Genomic DNA, 25,057 nt, shown 5'->3' on the forward strand with positions numbered 1-25,057 from the left:
GTGTGTTTGGGGAGGAAAGAAGAAGAAAGGTGTCAGAGAAGGGCATTTCCACTACAGGGGACAACACCAGAAGAGGAGAGAGGAGGTAGGGAGTTACATGTTCTGTACAGTAACCTAAGCAGCTTGGTGTTTCTGGATGGTAGGGTTCAAGAATGGAGACAGATTCCTGGGTAAGAATAAAGGAGCCTTATCCTGCAGAGCCTACCTGCCATGCCAAAGCTCTGGGCTGTGTCCTGCAGAGGCTGAAGAGGCACTGGTATATTAGAGGAGTGGTAAGGACTGTGTTGGTTCTGCTTTTGTGATTGTTTGACTGAAATTCTGGGGAAGGAGATGGACTAATGCTGGATCATGGGACCTCCCTTCCCAAGAGAATTAAGTAAAACACCACTAGTTTAAAAAATAGTAAAAACAAACAAACAAACAAACAAAAACATGCTACCAGCATGCTAACAAGGAAGGAATGGCTTTTTCCTATAACCACGGAGAAGTGGGAACCAGAAAAATGCAGCAAATGTCACAAATTAATGTGGCTTCTTCCTCAGGAGACAGATCCAAGGAAAAACAGATAAATAGGAATTTTGAAAAAAAAACCACTCCACTATGAACTCCCTAATTTGGAAAAAGTGAGAACGAGGGGTGGGTGGACCGTTCAGGCAAAGCATGTACACAACCCTTCAAGAATGCAAATCCCTCCCTGTCCTCACCCGTCTCCCAAAGTAGAAGCATTGGTAGAACTCGCCATCTTGTGTGTCCTCCAGCGGACAGAGAAAGGCTGAAGAGCAACGGCAGGGAAATGCTAATAACCTGGGCAAATTTTCTAGAAGAACAAGATATCTACCAACACCCTATCTTCCTGTCCTGTCTTCTTTTTTCCTTTACCTCCTCCCCAACCCTAACTAACAACTCGGTGGCCAAAACTCATGAGCTCCATTTTTTTCTTGCAGGATTTTTTCTGAGATGCAAACAAGCAAAGCTGTCAGGGAAAGGATAAGGCATCAGGAGAAATGAATGAAAGGCTCTCACTGCCTCTGTCAAAAGTGAGGTTTTAAAGACCCATCCTGAACTTGGGGAATTTAGAAATCTTTAGACTAATTCTCCATTCTCAAATCTTGATTGCATAAAGTCCTATCCAAGTAGAGTTATAAACCAAGGATATTGGAGAAGAAAATGACAGACTGAGGCTTACATTTCAATGGTGACACGTCCTAGGACAGACAGTGAAACAATGAGCATATCACATAAATAATAAAATGTAAAGAAACAGCATGACATCTAGATATCCAGCCAATATCAATGAGTGGAAGATAGCCAGGCAGACAGGAAAAAGAGTTCATAAAAGTTAAAAAGGCATTTGAAATAAAATATCTCCCAATATATAATTTTTTTCTACAAAAAAATACTTTGTTTACAACAAATTATGAGACCAGGGAAATAATTTTTTACTTCATTTGACAATTATAACAGTAACAATGGCACCTATGACAAACCTTTCATTGTAATGAATCTTTCCTCAATAGCACCGAAGTACAGAAATGTCTACTACTGAGCACATTGTTGCTCTATTAAGAAACAGGAGGGATGACTTCTACACCACACCAGACCAAGGAGAACCATGTAGTGTCTCTGGAGTTTGGATAAGAGAGCCTCAAAGTTGCTCTAGGGAGCTTGGCATTGGAGAAGGGCTGATTTGGCACTGATATTGCAACCTTGTAACATAATGTACATGGTAGAGTTTTGATTTGTTTTACTGGTGAAATGAAAATTACTCATGACTTTTGTTTCCTTTGGAAGGTGTGACAATGTGACAGTTCATGTATCACATGGGTTCTACACTTCCCATGCCGAGAGTGGAGTAGTGCTGGACTTTAGACCAGCAGGAATGGGACGCCAGGCTTGTTTCACTCCTAAATCAATTATTCTTTCTCTACATTATTATGTAGCTTGGCTGCAGCTACTGTCAATGCCAAAGATCAAATTCTGTTTTCTACCTAAAATATTTTAATTAAATAGGAACTCATACTCTTGAGTAGTGCCTTCGATGTCATTTGCATAGGATTTATGTCTCTCTCTGAACTCCCCCACCTACCCAGGACTTAACGGTAGGTCCTTTGCAAAGCCACTTGTGGTCTGGGAATCTTCACTCTTGTTCTCCGCTTATGGGCAGACAAGGATGGGTTTGCTTTTGCTACTTCTCAGTGCTCAGACTCCCAGCAGCCCACTGTCTCCTGCTCTTGGGACCTGGGTGAGTGACCGCAGAAGGCTTAGCCACAGCGACCTTATGTCTAGACTGGGTGAGGCTAAAGCCTGGAGCATGAGGAGGACCAGCCAGAAATGGAAAAGACCTTTGTGAATTGTGGATCTGCCCGCATATACCCCGGGCACCTTGCTCAGTGGCCAGTGCTTCAGGCCAGCAGCACAGTCTCCTCGTTCATCTCACCATTGTTGCTGGTGTGGTGGTCGAAAAGTCTAGCTCAGCTGACATTTGAAAGGAGTCCCAAATATAGAGACAGTCACGGATGCTCAGAAAAGTGAGCCCAGCTCATCTTGGCGAACCAACGCCACCCATCTATCTTTTCTCTCCCTCTGTGCTACCTCCTCTAAGTCCCCTCAGTACCTCACTGAATATTTAGCAGAATAGAATAAACTGTGCAATATTCTTAATATATTACCCAAGTACTGGCACTTAATGTTTAATAATGTAACTTTAATGGACAGTTTGGGGAGCTTTTAGAAAGTGCCCCCATATACATTGATTTATTTGATCCATAGTATAGGGAAGACAGAAGATTTTCAAATCAATTTCTGAAACTGAAGCACAGAGCGTTGTGAGACTTCTCGTTATTACAGCCAGAAAGAGAAGCCAGGCCTTCTGATTCATCCGTGCTTTCCCTGGCCCCTACCCCAGGACTTTGCATTGCATTTTAAAGAGTTGTTGCTCTCATGTGTTACAAACATACATTATCTAGGTTTTCCTGTTCATTTACGATACCCATCCTTTGACACGTCCCTAACCTCAGAGACATTCGGACTGGAATATCTTTTGATTTTCTCTCCTTTGCCTGTAGGTTTGTCTTTTTCTTAATGAAAATTCATTAGGAGAGTCATTCAAGAAGAATATATGAACTACAGAACCCCACACTCTTCTGGTGTCAGAGGGGGGAGATTTAGATGAAAGATTTAGATGGAAAAGAAATATATGTGTACAAAGAGTCGCGAGCCAGCAGGACGATTTTAGCATCAGGCCCTGGGCTGACAGCCCCTGGGCTGGATCTGTTTGTCCATGTGCAAAATGAGAATAAGCTCTTTTACAATATCAACATGGCAGTCAATAGGAAGATAGAGCAGGTTTTGAGGTACAACTAAATAAAACTTAGAATCTCAGAGTGCTATGCCTTCTGGCATTTCCATTTGAAGCCTTGGCAGTGTTAATTGTAAAAGAATAGAACAACTCCTGCCAGACCAGTATAACCAAATGAAAACGAAAACCTAAGAGCTTGTCCCCATGTTTGACAGGAAATGTGCTTCTCAGCACTCCCTGACACTCCTAGACAGAGAGTAATAGACCCGAACATTCCAGAGGTAGCCTGTACCAGGGCTCCGCTGGGTCTCCACGTGCATTAAAAAGCAACAGGAGTCAGAAGAATGAGGTATATTTGAGCCAGACCTAATTTTCAATCTGTGTGCTCGCTCTATTTTAGAAAGTTATTTAGCAATTGAACGCTTGAAGAAAAACAGCATCATACAGAGTTTCAATTCATATTGAAATCCTGGGAGGTTTGCTTTTCTAATTCTTTAACGCTATAATCCAGACAGACCATAAACCCACTTTTTTTTTTTTTTTTTAAACCTAGAACCACATTTGTTATGAGGAGTCCTCTCCCTCTTCTTCTCCCTGGGCTAGGGGATGCTCTCCATGCCCCATCCCTTCCTCTGTCAGTCACCTCCACCCTTAGCATTAAAACAATGCCCCTAATACTTTTGGAGCACTTACTATGAGGCAGGAGCTAAGGGTTTGCCATGCATTAGTTCTCAAGCGCACTGTGAACTCAGTCAAGCATGTATTACCCCCATTTCATCCCTGGGGAAAAGGAGGCACCAGCAGCTTAACAACATGGTCATTGCAATACACTGGTAAGTGTTGAAGACATGGTTTGAGCCACTACCATCCCGCTCCAGAGCCCAGGATTTTGGCCATTCTGTCGAAATGCCAGTGCCACGTAGTCCGTATTTCTAGAAGAAGCTCCCTACCCATCAATAAAACTTCAGCTCTTGTTCACTTTTTTTTTTTTTTTTTTAATGAGAAAGTAGAATTGGTGCAGGATTGGCTACATTGTCTGTGGTATCAAACCAAGAGCAGGTGCCCTAGTCCATAATAGCCAGTGTGCCTTGAACCGTACTGTGTCAGCTTCATTCTAGCAGGTATACCTTCTTACCCTTTTATCGCATATAACAGAGGGTAGCATTAGCCTCATTTTACAGATGAGAAACTTATAGTGTAGATAGGAAAAATAAGCTTTTCTGACGCTGTTAGGCTAGAAAGTGGCAGAATCTTAACTACCACACTACCTCACCTCTCTTAATTTAGTTCCATTAATGAAAAATTTAAGATTTGCATAAAACCCTACGATCAGAAAATTAAATGAGCTCTCTATAAATACAAACACAGGTCAAATTCCTAGTTCCTTTAATTCTTTAAGTCCCCCAATTACACTTTTTTTTTTTTTTTTTGCCATGAACACCATCTTTATGCCATTCCACATCTGATTCTAGACAATTCTTTATCCTAGAGAAGTATTTCTCAGAACAGAGTCAAATGAGTTTTGACTAATCTTTTATCTTTTTGTGGGGCAAGCACAGAGGGAAGTACACACGGGATCTATGTTCAGTTATGAAAATGCTTAGGCTTTCTCTCATGATTGGTATAGGACACTTGCTTGTTCTCCAGTCACAAAGAATAGTGGCTTCTAACAGCTGGCAGGTGTCTGTCAGCGGGGCCAACCCCCCCCCCAGGACAGGTGTCTGTGGGCGGAGCCAAGCCCCGAGGGCAAATGAAGGGCAAGCTGCACACTTCCTCCCCTGTGACACCCTTCCCTGGGTGTCAAACTTACTAGGTAAGGCGATAAGAGGTAGTTCTGTGGTATCAGAATGGCCTGGCCAGAAGAGAAAGAAGAGGAAAGAAAGATCCCTTTCCCTGTCACAGAAAGAGCCCAAGCTTTAGGCCAGTCCCTAGCTCTCCAATGGTGAACAAGTATTTGAGGTAAGGTCTATTCACTTCATTCTGGGGTGGGGGAGGAGGGCGCGCATCGAACCTTGGGGCTCTGATGCTGTAGCGGTCTACATAAGCAACCCCACATCTCAGCCTGTAATGCCTCATGGTTATAGAATCAAAACTCTAGGGACAACCAGTCACCAGCAGCTAACTAGACTTTAAGCGATCCTCAAATAATTGCTTTGCTCTGCTTCTATATTTTCTCCACGAAAGTCATTCCTCTCACTCCTGTTGGTGGAGCGCACCTAACTGCCTCTGGCTTGGTGCTGCCCTATCAAATCAAGTCTTGTTCAATAAACTCAAAATGTTTCCTAGGCCTCAATTTATTTTTAGCAATTTATATGTGTTACAAGTCTGGGCTCCTGAGCACCACCACAGCTGCATCTGAATCAGAACACAGCCCTGCAGGGGCAGGTGGGCGGACAGTGTATTTGGGGCACAGCAATTGGCCACAAGTGATTCTGAGGCAGCTTTATCATTTCAAAACTAGCCAGACCAGGACAAGGAGGGAGGTGGGCTAGTAGGGGGCATGTTTGAAGGAAAATTAAGTGACACCCTGAGAGCCCAGGCTTATAGTATTCCTAAGAAGTTGAGAAGCTTTGAACCCCATGACTATTTTCCTCACAAATAAATCGCTCTCTCATCCCCAAAATTCCACTCTATCCCTGAGCAGCTCTGCTCTGACAGAAGGACAACCCCGAACCATGCACTACTTCTGTCTTTTAACAAGAAAAGCCTGGGGGTGTGGAGGGGGATAGGAGAGTCTCTATCTCTCCAACAGGCTAGAGGCAAGTTTCCGGCACTAGAACATAACTGAGTGCTTTTTATCACAGAAAAAGTGCTACACGAGGGCACCTGGGTGGCTCAGTCAGTTAAGCATCCAATTGGTGATTTCAACTCCGGTCATGATTTCCAGGTTGGGAGATCGAGCCCTGTGTGGGGTTCCCCGGTCAGCAGGGGAGTCTGCTTGAGATTCTGTCTCTCTCTACCCCTCCCTCCACTTGCACGTGTTCTCTAGAATGAATGAATGAATGAATGAATGAATTAGTGCTACATTTGAGCAGTTATAATATATCCCAATTACTGTACTTTTATCAATACAGTGATATGTATATTTGTTCCAGGACGGGGTCATAAATTTTGGCCAGCTGGCCAAATCCAGCCTGCTCACTGTTTTTATAAATCAAGTTTCACTGGAACACAGTCGTGTTCATTCACTTATATCGGATCTATGGCTGTTTTCACACGACAGTAGTCAAGCAAATGCAGCAGAGACTAGATGCCCCACAAAATCACCAATATTTACTATCTATTGCTAGAAATTCTGGTCAACTACTGGTCTAGATTATATTATGGGCCAGAACTATCTCCTCCTATATATGCCAAACTCTCTAGTAGGCCCCTTTAATCATTTATCTATAATGCTCCCAATAGCCATTGCTAGTTATAGTATGATCATGATCTTATAGGTGAGGAAAGAATCGTCGGTCAACTGATGTGTCTACAACAGACTACTGGTATCACAACCAGAACTCAAACACTGTTTTGTTTTTGTTTCCTAAGTCTTTTATGAGCTATTTTAGGAAAATAATCACCATGTAATCACCTAACCACTTTCCGACCTATTTCATTTTCTAACGGTCGTGAGTGCCTACAAACATTTTATTCCATCAGCAATTTCTGTGTGTATCTTCTGTGTCCTTTCAGGGGAAGGCAAGCTGCTTGCTCAGGGTTTTTGTACCATTCACTTCTGCATCCTACGGTCCGGAAGAAGGCCAGGCTCAAGGACTACTGCAAAACCCTTCCTATCGGCTCCCCCTTACTTAGTAGTAATCATCTATAATGTCTTCTTGTCCTAAAATACAACACCCGAGCTTGAAGTATATAGTAAATTTCCATTTGCTTATCTACGATGGAAAATCCTTCCTTGAAATCTGTGCAAGCATATAGGTATCCTGGAAGAGAACTGGGCTACGTGTTAATTTGTTACACTACAGTATTTTGCAAATGATCACAATCTCACTTTGTGGGACTTAATTAATCAGAACATATATATCAGAGGAAAAAATAACAGCTTTTTAATTAAACAGTAATTCCAAAGGAAGGGGAGCCTGCTCCTCATTTAACCCCTAAGAAGTTAGTTTACAGATTGCTACATCCTGCCCCCTACTGGGAGAGAGACTAAAAAACAGTAATTAGCCAAAAGGAACTTGAAGCTTTTCTATCTGGAAAAAAGATTTTTTTTCCCTTTACTTAAATAAACTACATGTTCAATTGCTTTTTACCCTTCTATTCCTTTCTATTTCCAAAATAAGCAGTGAAGCAAAAGGAATAGATAGCCACCAGTGAAATATAGACAAAAATATATATGACATGATTTGAAAACAAGATACTCTTATTTCTGTAGAATTATTTAAAGTGGGAGCAGTTTGATAATTAGCTCTACACAAATGCACCATATGACATTACTTCAAGGAATGTAGTTGTAAGGATGAAGTTAAAGGTCTAAAAATCAAACTGAATATTAAAAGGCAGCACATATTCATATTTATTTAATATTAACACATTTCAATTTCTCTCTTTACTAATTTAGTAAATTTCACATATAATATGATAGTATATAGTTACAATCCTCGATTTAAAAAATGTAGATCTTGGAATACCTGGCTGGCTCAGTCGGTTAAGTGGCTGCCTTTGGCTCAAGTCATGATCCCAGCCAGAGTCCTGGGATCAAGTCACGTGTCCATCTCCTTGCACAGAGGGAAACCTGCTTCCCCTTTCCCTGATACTCCCCTGCTTGTGCTGTCTCTCTGACAATTAAAAAAAAACTTTTTTAAATTAAAAAAGTGCATACCTTGTAAGATACCTTCTTTTATAGACAAGAATATTTAACCTTTCTTTTTTGCCTGGCTAAATTGGTCCTTTCCCAAGTCCATAGCTCACCCTCCCAAACCCCATCTCTATGTGGAGATAAAGCAAGCCATCCCTAAACATTACTCAGTGCTCTTCCAGATAATACCACCCTACAAACCAGCATTCTGACCTCTCTAGGTATAGGAATTTACTCCATAATCTACAATATTTATTTTTAAGCATTGGCTCACCTGTGCTAAGTTCTGGCATTATAAAGCAAAGTGTGTACACCTTTAAGTTATAGGTTAATGGTATTCCCATAATTTTGAAGGTAGTGACACAAGAAGTTGCCATGTGCAGAATGTGTTATTTCTTTTGTAAAACTGGGACCAAGTTATTGATTTTCATTTTTCTATTACATTACCCATCCAAGGCTAAACTAACTACATTTTTCTGAAACTCAGGGCAAGAAAAACTCATCTCTTGGTGTTCCCTTACTGAAGAGTAAGAAAACTCATTGTGGTTAAGAGCATAAACTCAAGTCAGATTGCCTACTTCGGTTTCCAAGTGTCCTGTACTAGCCACGTTACCTTGGGCAAGTTACTCACCTTCCTTTGCCTCCGTTTACTCATCTATAAAACGGGGTATCAACATTACATACCTCAGGGTAGTTATGTAAGTAAAAGAAATCCACATATAAAAAGGCTCTTGGGATTGGGCCTGATGCAGAGTAAGCACTCAGAAAGACGTCAGCGGCAATTCATATCTTTTCTGCAGGGGACCCTGTGGACAGGAGCCTCAGAGCTGGATGTTCCACACTTTCGTTGTAACTAACTCATCCCAGACACCTGCTTTGTCTGTCTCCTTCTCCGATTTACTTATAATTGTTCTGTGTCACTTGTATTAATTGAAGCTGACTTTAAATATTTTAAGGAAATAAAGATTCAAATTATCAGTAGATTAAATTGAACCTGGCTTCTTTGACCAATTATTTCAGACCAGGTTACTTAATTTTCTGCTTTGTAAAATACTCTCAAATTAGGTCATATAAATTTCAGAAGGTACATCTTAGAATATGGTTATCTTCCATAGGCAGGAAAATCCAGAATTTAAAATATCTTGCCTTCATATGAGCCTTCTTCGATGGCACACATGGCTGTTAATGGTTTAATAAATTCATGTAAATAAGTAATTCTTAAAACGTTAAATGTGCTGATGGATTTTCATGCTTATGGACACATGGATAAGGAATAGAACAGAGCACGGTTATACTCCATTGGCCCTGATCTTGGAATAAATTGAAATCAAGCTTCCAGCAGAGTCCAATTCCAGTAAAGAGTATATGAGGGAACCCAGTATGGAGTTCAAGTTCCTCAGAACAGATTGTTCTGGCTTGCATGAAACTTTTAGAGCCCTCCTGGGAGACGTATGCATAACACTTTTTCAAATGGATAGCTGCCCTTGGAATTTAAGTTCTCAAACACAAGTGGGAAACAAAGGCTGTCTTTACCACCCGGAGAAAACCCCTCCAGATGAATGAGGATTATTCCTCCAGGGTTCTTTTTTTTTTTTTTTTTTAATTAACTTTTAATTTTTTATAAACATATATTTTTATCCCCAGGGGTACAGGTCTGTGAATCACCAGGTTTACACATTCACAGCACTCACCAAAGCACATACCCTCCCCAATGTCCATAATCCCACCCCCTTCTCCCAAACCCCCTCCCCCCCAGCAACCCTCAGTTTGTTTTGTGAGATTAAGAGTCACTTATGGTTTGTCTCCCTCCCAATCCCATCTTGTTTCATTGATTCTTCTCCTACCCACTTAAGCCTCCATGTTGCATCACCACTTCCTCATATCAGGGAGATCATATGATAGTTGTCTTTCTCTGCTTGACTTATTTCGCTAAGCTTGACTGCTTAGTTCCATCCATGTTGTCGCAAATGGCAAGATTTCATTTCTTTTGATGGCTGCATAGTATTCCATTGTGTATGCTACCTAAAGCAATCTACACATTTAATGCAATTCCTATCAAAGTACCATCCATCTTTTTCAAAGAAATGGAACAAATAATTCCTCCAGGGTTCTATTCTGGGTACCTAACTGTTGAGGATGGAATGTTTGGGTTGCATAACAAGAAGCATTAGTTTTATTGGTCTGTGATCAGTGTTAAGGAAGTATCCCAAAACGTCTGAAAATAAATTTGAAAGAGTTGAAGCCCAGAGGAAACTGATGGAACACAGCTGTCCCATCAGGAATACTGGGGGTGGTGATGTCAACAGGGTTACTAGCCAAAGAAGAAAATAACAAGGAATATGCATTATCACTGTTGACTATCAGCCAGCTGAGCTGCCTAAGGGAATCACTCGGGAATGCTTGCAGGTAATGGTTAAGGCATTTTGTGAGAGGAATATAAAAACAAAGTGTTGAGATTCCAGTGGTTTCACTTGGGGGAGTTCAAAGACCAATACTAACATCCTTCCTGTCCTGGTTATTATTCTTAGACAGTGAAAGCTGGAGAGTTATTTACAGTAATAAATAAGATACAGGTGCTACCTTCCTCCACCAATTGTTAAAAGACACATACTTGCAATTTGAAGTCAGCTGTCCCCACAAATGGTATCTGTGTCCCACACTACACTGAAACAGATCTCTATATCTGTTCTTGCAACACAGAAGGAATCCTGTGGCACCAAACATGTTATTCATAAAGTGCATTTACTGATCTCATATGGCAGATGGGCATAGGGAAAGGTTACAACACAGAATTATTAGAAATTTATTTAAAATTCTAACCAGATGGGTCTGCTTTGTATAACTCACTCTTTATAGTACAATGTTATTTCTTTCCTTCTCAGCCTCATTAACTTTTCTCTTTTCCCTCCTAGAGTCCCCCTATTACTCAACCAACCCAACTCAAGTCTCTTTTCAATACCCTCAATTCTGCATATCATCACCAGTATGGGATGACTCAAGATAGACTAATTGAATCCTTGCAAAGACCCAGTGGGTTAGGTTTAACTACCACCATTTGCATCTTTATACTTGAGGAAATGCACAGAGGTGAGAAAAGTTGACCAAAAACTACATAGATGGTAGAGTCAGACATAGAGCAGGACTGTCCGTTGCAGTCAGCTGAAACGACTCTGTGCTTTTAGCCATGGACACTGCTTCTCACACTCTAGCTCCCATACTATTCAGTGAACAAAGGCTAGCTGCTCAACAGGATAAACCTGCCCCTAGGAAGCAATACAATTTTATAAATTTCACTTTTATGCTACAGAATATTAAATAAAGTAGTACACAGAGCAACTGTAACTGCCTGAAGGAGGGACTCTTCAGTCAAGTCTACAGAGGAAGTAAGCTTGTTGGTTATGAATGCTTTCTGATAAGCTCACTGTTCCAGAACACAAGAGGTAAATTGGGAAGAAAAAAAAAAAAAGTCTAAAAAAAAAATGGTTTTTGCAGTCATTGGTCTTTAACAAAAAAAGAAATGCAGGTATCTTTGGGCCTTTGGAACTGAGAATGACGTTAAGACTGTAGTTTTAACACGCATGTAATCCAACTAGTATCTTTGCATCTAGTCCTAACCCCATATGCACACACTTGACCCCCTCCAATCTGTCCTCCATTGAGCACTCAGATTTTTCCAGAATATGAATTCGATTATATCATTTCCATGCTGAAGATGTCTGAAGGCCTGCAACTTAAAATTAGTCACATATTTACTGTTGTTATTCAAAGCCAATTTATTATCTTGCCTTGAACTTCCTCTTTTTCCTAGCTGTAACTCTTGCCTCATCCTCAAATAATGTGTCCTCCAACCAAGTCTGACCAATTCCAACATAAATGATGCATTTCCACATGACCTTATAGCTACAATGCTTTATTTTGCTTGTTGAACTTCTATGAGATTATCTTATGCAATAAAAATCAAGGACAAGAAATTTCCAGTTTTAGATCTGCTGTACAAGGAGCTTAAAGGTTTGTTTCCCATTACAATAACAAGAAACACTGAACTGATGACCACTTTTCTTGGACCTTGAGGACTGAAGATTCGAGGCCAACTGCTACTCAGTAATATGGAAAGAGACACAAATAGAAGGCCTTAGGAAAAATCTACTTATCTGAACAGCAGTCATTAGCATAAATTGGTAGGAATACTTCAGTGGTAATTGACAAGTTTCTGGAGGCTGAGTGGAAACTAGTGTGACAGTGAGGAACTCCTGGGGGTTGCAGTCTCATGAGAGGGCCAACAATCAGGGACTTTATCTGCAGGAGCTCCATTTGGCTGTTTCCGTGAAGATCTAAGTGCAATCCCCTTGTGACTTAGGAAGAAGAGAAATTATTGTGAAATAAGGAGCATTTGCTGTAGTAGTAGTCTTCTTTTCACGAGGAAAGACTTTATTGGAGGCTTAAACAAACTATGGGACATTCCTTCCATTCTCTCCCTACCCCCAATCTTTCTGGCTCAACTTGGGGGTGCGGGTGCTAACGCTACTATAGAAACCTTGTGAACCTTGTGGAGATCAACCAAGGCACAAAGGCCCACCTTAAGACGGAGATTTAAACATAACATTATAGAAAGCTCCCACCCCCACACCCTACGACTATACCAATAAGGTTTCAGTCTACACTGGGTTATAGCTAAACAAACAGCAGGATGCATACTCTCTGAGAAGGAGAATTTAACAAAGCCAAAATCAAAAGGAAATAGATACAAAGGTGCTAGAGGAATCTGAAGCCCCCAATACCCACTGCTATAGCCAGAATAAAACACAGCCTCACACCTACAACATATGAACATAAAAACCCTCATATTAAGAGCCTATTTCAGTTCCCATTACCCAATAAAATATGTCTGGCCTTCAACAACTAATCACATGGTATGCAAAACAGCAAGAAAAATCACAATTTGAGGAAACAAAGCAAGCATGAGAAGCAGACTCTGATATGGCATGAATATTAAAGTATGAGATGCAGGATTTAAAATGAGTATGATCAATATGTTAAGGGCTCCTGTGGGTACAGAAGAAAACATAAAAGAATAGATAGGTAATGTAAACAGAAATGGAAACTCTAAGAAAGCATATCAATTAATGCTATAAATCAAAAGACAGAAATGAAACAGTTTTGCTGCACCCATCAGTAGAGTGGATGCAGAGGAGGGAAAAATGGAGTTTGAAGACAGGACAATAGAACCTTCTCAAACTGAAATGCAAAAAAGAAAAATATTAAAATGTAGAGAAATCTAAAACATGGGACAATTTAAAAAGATGTAACATATGCATAACAAATGTCAGAAGAAAAAGAATGAAACTGAAAAAATATTTGTACTAATAATGGCTTCAAACGCTCTAGAATTAATGACAGAAACAAAACCACAGATACAGGTAGCTCAGGAACAAGAAGCTCAATATAGAAATACATAAATTGCAGTTTTATCAAGCTGATAAACATAAAAAAACAAAACATCCACTATTATAGTCAGAGACTTCAACACTACTTGATCACAAATGGATAAAGTCAGTAGCCAGAAAATCAGTAAGGACATAGTTGAACTCTAGCACCATCAATCAATTAGATTGACATAGTTGACATGTGTAAACTATTTCACCCAACAGTAGCAGAATATACATTCTTCCAAGTTCATAAGAAGCATTCACCCAGATAGAACACATTGTGTACCATTAGACATTCCTTAACAAATTTTTAAATACTGAAGTTATACAATGTATGTTCTCAGACCACAAAACAATTAGTAACAAAGATGAGTCAAAGAAATCAACAAATTAAATACTTTGAACTAAATGAAAACAAAGTTATCAAAATGTGTGGGATTCAGTGAAAGCAGCCTTTAGAGTGAAATTTATAGCATTAAATATATTTGTTAAAAAGAAGTTCTAAAATTTACAATATAGGATTCCATTTTAGGAAACTAGATTAAGGACAAATTGAATCTGAAGTGGGTAGAAACAAAAATAAGAGCAGAATAAATGAAATTGAAATAATAAATCAATAGAGAAAAATTAACAAAACAAAAGGTGTTTCTTTGAAAGATCAGTAAAATTGATAAGCCTCTAGACAAAGTAATTAAGTAAAAAGATACAAATTATTAATATCCCAAATGAAGAACTATTACTACAATTCCCAAAGATAACAAAAGGATAAATAGTATTAATAATTTTATACCCACAAATTTTGATAACCTTGATGAATTGGATCAATTCCTTGAAAGATAAAATCTGCCAAGACTCACACAAGAAGATACAGATGATCAGAAAAGGTCTTTATCTATTAAAGAAATTCAATTCACGGGGTGCCTGGGTGGCTCAGTGGGTTAAAGCCTCTGCCTTCAGCTCAGGTCATGATCCTAGGATCCTGGGATCAAGCCTCACATCAGGCTCTCTGCTCAGCAGGGAGCCTGCTTCCCCTTCTCTCTCTCTGCCTGCCTTTCTGTCTACTTGTGATCTCTGTCAAATAAATAAATAAAATCTTTTAAAAAATTCAATTCATAATCAATAACCTTTTATAGCAGAAAGCACAGGTCTATGGGAGTTCACTGGCAAATTCTAACAAACATTTAAGGAATAAATTATACCAGTTCTCTAAACCTCTTTAAGATAGCAGTAGGGGTACCTGGATGGCTTGGTAGGTTAGGCATCCAATTCTTGATCAGGTCTTGATCTCAGGGTCTTAAGTTTAAGCCCTGTGTTGGGCTCCACATTGGGCACGGAGATTACATTAAAAAACAAAAATAAAAACAAAAACACAAAAAGAAATACAAGGAATACTTCTTAACACTTTATGAGGCCAGAATTATCCTAATACAAAACCAGACAATGATATTACAAGAAAAATACAGACCAATATTTCTTATGGTTATAAGTGCAAAGACATTCAGTAATAAAAAGTAGCAAATCAAATCCAACAATTACAAAAGCTGTACAGCACTACTCAGTGGGATGTAGTCCAGGTATGCAAGTCTGGTTCAACCCCTGAAAAATCAATTAATATAAACCATCAACAGGTCAAAGGAAAATTACATGATCATATGAATAAATGAGGGAATTAAACAAAAGTCAACACCCACTTATTAAAAACTCGCAGTACACTAGGAATAGAGGGGAACTTCCTGAACTTGATAAAGACTATCTACAAAAACCCTCTAGCTAAGAGCATACTTATTGGTGAGAAACTTGTAGTCTTCCCACAAGATAAGGTACAAGGCGAGGATGTCCTCTCTCATCACTCCTTTTCAATATCATATTGGAAATCTTTGCTAATGTGATAAAGTGAGGAAAGAAAAGAAATTATGTACAAATTGGGAGGAAGACATAAAACGGTCTTTGTTTGCAGATGACATTACCTTCTATATAGAAAATCTAAAAGAATCAACCAAAATACTCCTGGATCTAGTAAGTGATTATGGCAATGTTCCAGAACATGAAGTTAATAATACACAAAAGTCAGTTGCTTGCCTTATACTAGCAGTGAACAAGTAGAATCTGAAAATCAAAACAATACCATTTATGCTTGTAGCTCCAAAACTCAAATACAGAGGCATAAGTCTAATAAAATAGGTTCAAGTTCTACATGAGGAAACCTATAAAATTCTGGTGAAAGAATAAAAAAAATTAATAAATGGAAAGATATTTCTTGTACATGGAGAAGACTCAAGTTCTTCCTAGCTTGATCTATAGATTGATCTCAATCAAAATCCCAGCAAGGTATTGTATAGATTACAAGAAAATGATTCTAAAGTTACTACGGGAAAACAAAAGACCCAGAATAGCCAATATAATATTGAAGAGCAATGTTGGAAGAATAACACTATCTTGGGGCACCTGAGTGGCTCAATCAGTTAAGTGTCTGCCTTTGGCTTAGGTCATGATCCCAGGGTCCTGGTCCTAAGTCTCAGGTTGGGCTCCCTATTCATCTTCCCCCGCCCCTGTGTGCACACTTGCACTCTCTCTCAAATAAATAAAAAATCTTATTTTTTTTTTTCATAAAAAGGAGCACCACTATCTGACTCTAAGACTTATTTCAAGGCTGCAGTATTGAAGGGTGTTTAATTTAGAAAAGAGTAAACAGATAAGTCAGTATAATAGAGTCCAGAAACAGACTCCCATAAATATAGCCAACAATCTTTGACAAAGAAGTAAAAGGAATGCAATGGCAAAAGAGTCTTTCCAACAAGCTGTCCTGGAAAAACTGGAATCCACATATTTTTAAAACATGAACCTAGACACAGATATTATAATTTTCACAAATATAAATTTAAAATGGATCACAGGGCACCTGCGTATCTCAGTTGGTAGAGTCTATGACTCTTGATCTCAGGGTAGTGAGTTCAAGCTCCACATTGGGCATGGAGTCTACTTAAATTTAAAAATCTAACAAAAAATAAAATAGACCACAGACTTAAATGTAAAACACAAAGCTATATAATTCCTAGAAGGAAACATAGGAGAAAATCTAGATGACTTTGGGCAAGACGATGATATTTTAGATACAAAACCGAAGACAATACATGAAAAGGATAATCGATAAACTAGACTTCATTAAAAATTAAGAACTTTAGTTCTGTGAAAGACACTATCAAGAGACTGAAAAGCCAAGTTAAAAACTGGAAGAAAATATTTACAAATGACACATCTTAAAGAACTCATCCAAAATATACAAGAACTCTTAAAACTCAACATAAGAAAAGAGACAACTTGGTTTAAAAAACAGACCAAAGACCCTAAGAGACACTGCAAAGAAAATATGCAGATAGAAAATAAGCACGTGAAAATATGCTCGGTATCATGTGATCAGGAAAGGGCAAATTAAATCAGTAAGCAAATACTACTACACATCTATTAGAATAGCTGAAATCTGAAACACTGGCAAGACCAAATTCTAGTGAGGATATGAAGTAAGTGGAACTCTCATTCATGGCTGGTGAGAATGCAAAATGGTATAATCACTTGGGAAGACTATATTTCTAACAAAAATAAACATACTCTTACCAGAAGATGCAGCATTCACATTCACTGTATCCACCCAAAGAAGATGAAAATAGAGGTTCACCCAAAATCCTGCTTACAGATATTTATAACAACCCTATTCACAATTGCCAAAACTTGGTAGCAACTATGATTCTTCAGTAGGTGAATAGATAAATGAAGGGTGGCACATCCAGATGATAGAATATTATTCAATGATTGAAGAAAATGAGCTTTCAAGCCATGAAAAGCCATGGAGGAAACAGATACATATTAAAGAAGTAAACCTAAAGACTATTTAGTTTATGATTAAAACCATATGACAGTCTAGATAAGACAAAATGGTGGAGATTGTGAAAAAAGCAGTGGTTGCCGAGGATTAGATAGAAGAGAGGGATGCATGGATAGAACCATGATTTTTAGGGATTTTTTTAAGCAAGAAAACTACTCTAATACTAATATTGTAGATACAGGTCATTACAAATTTGTCTAAGCCCACAGAGTATACAACACCAAGTGTGACCTCAAATGTAAATTATGGACTCAGAGATAATGTTGTGTCATTATAGGTTTATCCAAACTTTAAGAATGTTAAAATAAGTTCAAGAGAAAAATTACAGAGATCAGAAATCTGGATCTGGATAAAGAAGAGTACTGGAGAAAGTATATATGAAACTCTACATCAACATAAAATAACAAAATAATTTCTTCTCTTAATCTAGATGACAATTTTTTTAAAATGGTGGTGATAAAATCATCCCTATGTATGGATAAGTGAAATGAATGACAAAGTCATAAGATCTAAAGTGTCTAGAAGATCTAGGTGGAATTAAGAATACTCTAAGATACTTGCACTGTGGGAAAGGTGAGAGAGAGTGTTATTTATGGCATGCCCATAGGACACTAAATCACAGTATCCTGAATTCATCTTCTATAAATTCCTTTTATCCTTTCTTTGGTTTCTTTTTCCACTTATTTTTACCATGCTGTCCTCTGTAGATCTTTGTAAGATACCTTAAAACCATTCAAAATAACATAAATAGATGAATCTGTATCTTTCTAAATGCACTCCTGAGGAGTATTAGGACCAATTACAGCTATCACTTAGAGTGAACCAAATGGCATTTACCCTCTTAATCACTGATTAAGTTATTTTTTAGTTGCCTCATTGTCTTGGAGCCACACTAAGGGAGCAATAATGTCACTATGGTTTTATCATCCTTTGATATAGTTTTCTTATGTCACATAGTCATTATAGTACTTGTCACTCTGAGAAGCATTAATTAATTGCCAGCAAAAAAAAAAAAAAAAGGTTGTAATTGTGATGCAGTTTATACTCCTCATTTCACAGAAACATATAATCCTAGAGTTGGAATCTATTTTGAAGGATCAATTGTTCTAGTCCTTGCACTCAGCTGATGATTATTTGTAAAGCTCCAATTACACAAATCCTGCAGGTTCTCTCAGGGTTTTTGCAGTATCTTTATGCTTTCTTCTTCCAATAAACTCAGACTGAACATTGAATATAATAATTTACACACACACAAAACTGTCCTTATCTACAGTAAACATTTTAGTGTTCCTCAAAAACATTTAATTCCATAATCAGTAAACATTTATTTCTGCAAAAATGGCTATTAGAACTCTTAGTTGAGGGAAAAGAAGAAAAAAAGAACCACCCCACATTTTAAAGACCTATAAAAATTGAAGTCCGATTACCCTTGGCTACCTGGGTTTACTTAAAGGCAGCCTCAGAAGGTTCTGGTACCACTGTGTCAGTATGCCCTCTGCCACAAACCTGAGAGGAGCTATCAGGAAAAAATAGCTTGCAAATAATGAGGATGTCTCAGTTCATACCTGGGTGCCCCCTCAAACAATTTTTAAAGAAATTAAAAAAAAAAAAAAGACTGAAGGTTCCTACAAGAAAGGGAGAATGAAATCTCATTCCCTGTTTGGACGTGTGCTTAAGAAACTGTCAGTTTTATCAGCTCAAATTAATGGCAACTCCTGAGTTGCCCCTGTGAGTCATCCTAGCTTTCTGAGATAATAGTATCAGCTCGTTTTTTTTTTATCCCCTCTCCCTCCTCAAAAGAATTTTTAAAAACTATGCTGTACAAAATCCTTTTCCTGTTAAACATGTTATAGAAGACTTTAAGAGATTCAAGAGACTGAGCTGCTTATTTCAAAGAGGGGCAGTATAGTTAATGTGTTTCCCCAATGATGAATTCCTTGTATTTCATTTCATAGATCATATTGTGGGACTGTTGTTCCATGGAGTAAATATTGGAGAACATTGCACCAGACTTATTAAAATCAGCAACAAGAATGCTTATCTACTTTTCACCATTACTATTTAGTATTCTTTTAAAATTTCATCAATGAAATAAAGCTAATGAAACAAATTTAAAAAGTTTAACTATTGGAAAGGATATAAAATAACCATAATTTGCTGATGGTGTGATATCAGAATTCATGATAATAAATTATAAAACTTAGACAATTAAATACAATAGACTATATAAGAAAAATGCTCAACTATACATAACTATTTTTAATAAGAACTAAAGGATATAGGAAAATATTCATTTAACATCAATAGAAAAATATAAAATCCTTTAGGCTATCTTGAAGAATCTAAAGAAAACCTAGTAAGATTGAACAGCTTTCTTCCTAAGATTTTTTTTAAGTGAGCAGAAGGTAAAATATCCCACATTACTGCACAGAAAGATTATAAAATAAGACTTTCCAGGGCTCTTGGCAGTCAGTTAAGACTCTGACTCTTGGTTTAGCTTAGGTTGTAAACTCAGGGTCGTTAGATGGAGCCCCGGGTCAGGTTCCATGTTCTGTGTGGAATCTGCTTGAGATTCTCTCTCCCTCTGCCCATCCCCCATGCTCACTCGTCTCTCTAAAATAAATGAATCTTAAGTCTTTCCAAATTAATTTTTAGTGCAATGTAATTAAAATAAATATTTATTGGGAATATTTTGGTAACTTGATGAAATTATTTTAAAGCTGCCATAGCTAAATAAACAAGAGAAAATAAGAAATTTCTGAAAATAATGAATTTTACTATCAAATATAAATACAGATCACGGCCTTTAATTGTATTATGGTATTGGCAAAAGAGTCAACAGGAAGATTAATGGTATAAAGTATACAAAGCTCTGAAATATTAATAAGTGTAATAACTTCATAAATAAAGGTATCATCACAAAGTAAATGGGAAATAGTTGTTCAATACAGGATATTGAGAGAATTGACTAAATATATAAAATAGTGGACATCTTGCCTACTATAATGCAACAAGAAAATTCAATAAGATTTAAAAAAATTACTTTAAAAAGCAAAAAAAAAAAAACATATATATATATATAGAGAGAGAGATTTTAAGAGAACATACTGACACTGGAACTGGTACTTTCCCACATAAGACTCTTATACAAGTGAAGAATCTATTTAGCTCTTCTATCTATATGTAGATATAGATATCCATAAATAGGAAATGAAATATAAGCTGATCCCCACAAGGAGAATCATCTGGAACTAAAACAATTGGGCTCTGTCTCTAACTTCTCTTCTTTTAAGGGTAACATAAATTCTCCCCCCAGTGCTCTCTCTGTATCTGCTGTTTTTGTCTCTAGCTTAGGTAGACCTGCAAGATTGTGTTTCCTATGGGTTTTAAAGGGATAATATGATTTAGCACATATTTTTTGAGCCTTTCTAATCCAGAGGGTGACTCAGTTTCTCATGTAAAACAGGACACTTTTGAGAGTATATCTTTGCCAACCCAGCATGGTTACATGTGACATGGTATTTCAGGTTGAAGCCAGCCAGGCTGCAGGCTAGGACAGAGTCTATGAGAAGTGTAAGTAGAACAAGATATAGAACAAGCCCGCTCTAAAAAGAACCTTTTTGTTGTTGTTGTTCTTGTATCTTTTAATATCAATTTAAAGAAGCTCAGAGAACTTCCACTGTGGAATTAACATAAATTGGTAGTAAAACATTTATTAAAATGTAGTAGGTCAGCATTCTTTGCAGGGGATTTCTTTAAATAGTAAGATAAACTTCAATAGTATTCCAGTTGTAAACAAATGTTTTCTAGATTTGCCCTCCATTTTCAACCCAATATATATTTTTTAGTTAAGTTAAATTTAATTTTTCCAGTGAACCACAATTGTTTATGTACCACACCCAGTGCTCCAGAGAACTTTTTAAGAATGAAAAAATGAAGACAGAAACACCAAAAAATCCTGAACTCACTTCCTCCCACTGGAACACTGAATCTATAGCTTCATAGGAGATCATTTACTCTGGAAAAAACCTTAAAAACTGATGATTACACATTGGACACACAAGAAAAAAAAAACCCTATTGAAGCAGGCAGGAGAGGCTGAAATAGAATTTCTCTATAAACTCCTCTCTTAATGTGGCCGTTCACAATCAGGAGACAATTCAAAACCTGAACTCCCCATGGAGCAAAAGGTCTGAACCCCATATCAGGCATCACAACTTCTGAGATATGCACCTTGAAGACCAGCCTCCAAAACATCTAGCTTTGAAAACCAACAGGGTTCACATTCATGAGACCCAAAAGGCTGTAATACTCTGAGAAATGGCCCTTGAAGAACTCATGATCTTGGACTCACTTGACCCAAGACCTAGTGCAGAAACAGCTGATTACATTACAACTTTATGTTAAAGAGGCACATTTGCGAATAGTAAAGCATCATCCTGAAAGCAGGCATCTACCTCATATATCTGGGATCCTTCCAGCTGGGTTACTTTCTGGGAACAAATGTTGGTGGGTACTGTATTCACACTTTCCCCCTCAAAACCCTAAACCTTTCGCTCTCCACCATGGGTACCATCTTTGTGCTCCCCCTCTGCCTTGTTTCAGTCAGGAATGCCATCTTCATACTCTCTCAGTGCCTGTGTGCTCCAGAGTACCATTGTCTGCTGGAGGGGAACTTTTACATGCATCTGGATCAAAAGAGATTTTAAAAATACCTTGAGGAAAATAAGAATGGAAATACAAAACACCAAAACGTATGGGATATAGCCACAGTGGTTCTAAGAGAGAAATTCACAGTGATCAATACCTACATTAAGAAACAAGAAAGAGAAATATTTATTATTCAAATGATGTCAAAAGAAAGCTGGGGTAACAATACTTATTTCAGATAAAATAGACTTTAAAACAAAGACTGTAACCAGAAACAAAAAAGGACACAATATAATAAGGGGAACAATCCAACAAGAGGTTGTAACAGTTATAAATATTTATCCACCCAACATGGGAGCACCCAAATACATAAACGAGGTAATAAATATAAAAGAAATAATCACTAGTAACACAATGATAGTAGAGGACTTTAATACCCAACGTACATCAATGGACAGATCATCCCAACAGAAAATCAACATGGAAACAGTGGCTTTGAATGACACTGGACCAGATGGATCTGACAGATATATTCAGAACATTCTATCCTAAAACAGCGGAACGGACATCCTTTTCAAGAGCACATAAAACATTCTCCAGAGTAGATCACCTATTAGGCCACAAAGTAGGTCTCAATGAGTTAAAAAATCAAAGTCCTAGCATGCGTCTTTTCTGACCACAGTGCTCTGAAACTAGAAATCAACAACAAGAAAAAATCTGGAAAGAGCCACATATATGGAGGTTAAATAACATGCTATTAAACAATGAATAGGTCAATCAAGAAATGAAAGAAGTTAAAAATTACATGGAAACAAATGAAAATTGAAACACAAACTTTCAAAACTTTCAGGATTTAGCAAAAGCAGTTCAAAGAAGTTTATAGCAATACAGTCCTATCTCAAAAATAAAAATCTCAGACAACCTAATCTTATACCTAAAGGAACTAGAAAAAATAAAACCCAAAAGCAGCAAAAATGAAAAAATAAATATTAGAGCAGAAATAAAAAGATACAGAAATTACAAAAAAAAAGAGGAACAGATTAGTGAAACTAAGAGCTGGTTCTTTGAAAAGATCAACAAAATTGATAACCCCCTCCCCCAGCAAGACTCAAAAGAAAGGGAGAGAGAGGGAAAGAGGACCAAAATAAAATCAATAATGAAAGAGAAATAACAAATACCCCAGAAACTCAACCATTTGTAACAGATTATGAAAACCCATATGCCAAAAATTGGAAAACTTAGAAGAAATGGTTAATTCCTAGAAACATACAACCTACCAAAACTTAAGCAGGAAGAAATAGAAAATTTGAACAAACCAGTTATGAGCAATGAAACTGAATAGGTAATCAAAAAACTCCCCAAACCCAAAAGTCCAGGACTGGTAGCTTCACAGGAAAATTCTACCAAACACTTAAAGAGTTAATACTTATTCTTCCCAAACTATTCCAAAAAAACACAAGGTGAAAGAAAACTTCCAAATCTATTTTATGAGGCCAGTATCACACTGATACCAAAACCAGCTAAAGACACCACACACACATACAATAAGAGAGAACTACTGGCCAATATCTATCATCAATATAGATGCAAAAATTCAACAAAATATTAGCAAACTGAATCAACAACACATTAAAAAAATCCATACATGAAGATCAAGTGGGATTTCCTCCTGGGATGCAGGGTAGTTTAATATTCACAAAAACAATCAATGTAATACATTACATCAAGAGACAGGATAAGAACCATATGGTCATTTCAATAGATGTAGAAAAAGCATCTGACAAAGTACAACATCCGTTCATGATAAAAAGCCCTCAACAAAGTAGGTTTAGAAGGAACATACCTCTACATAAAGTCCACGTATGAAAAAACTACTGCCAACACCATACTCAATAGTCACAAACTGAATGGTTTTCCCCAGAAGGTCAGGACAAAGACAAGGATGTCCACTCTCACCACTTTTATTCAACATACTACTGGAAGTTCTAGTCCTAGCAACAAGATAACATAAAAAAATAAATGCTCCAAATTGGTAAGGGAGAAGTAAAACTCACTCTTTGAGATAACATGATACCATATATAGAAAACCCTAAAGACTCCACCAAAAAGACTACTAGAACTGAAAATTTATTTGAATTTAAAAGAGGTGAGTAAAGTCACCGGATACAAAATCAATATACAGAAATCTGTTGCATTCCCACACACGAATAATACAGCAGCAGAAAGAAGAAAATGGCCCCATTCATAATTGCACACAAGACAGTAAAATACCTAAGAATAAATGTAAAGAGATAAAAGACCTGTACTCTGAAAACCACAAACACTGATGAAAGAAATTCAAGACAACGTGGAGAAATGGAAAGATTCCACGCTCATGGGTTGGAAGAACAAATACGGTTTAAAATGTTTATATTACTCAAAGTGATCTATAGATTTAATGTAACACCTACCAAAATACGATAGCATTTGTCAGAAAACTAGAATAATCCTAAACTTTGTATGGAACCACAGAAGACCTTAAATAGCCAAAAAAATCTTGAAAAATTAAAACAAAACTAGAGGTATCACATTCTAGACTGCAAGTTATATTACAAAGCTGCATTAATCAAAATAGTATGGCATAAAATAGACACATAGATCAATGGAACAGAATAGAAAGCCCAGAAATAAACTTGCAGATATATGGTTAATTAATCTTTGACAAAGGAGGAAAGAATATACAAGGTGAATAACACCATCTCTTCAACAAATGATATGGGGAAAACTGGAGAGCTACACGAAAAAGAATGAAACTGGACCACTTTCTTACACCAGACACACAATCAATGAATTAGGAGACCTAAATATGAGACCTGAAACCATAAAAATCCTAGAGAGTATAAGGTGTAATGTCTCTGGCTTCAACCATAGCAACATTTTTTCTAGATAGGTCTCCTGAGACAAGGAAAATAAAAGCAAAAATAAACTATTGAGACTACATCAAAATGAAAAGTTTCTGTACA

This window comes from Mustela nivalis (assembly GCF_964662115.1).
Source record: "Mustela nivalis genome assembly, chromosome: 14".
Taxonomy (NCBI): Eukaryota; Metazoa; Chordata; class Mammalia; order Carnivora; family Mustelidae; genus Mustela; species Mustela nivalis.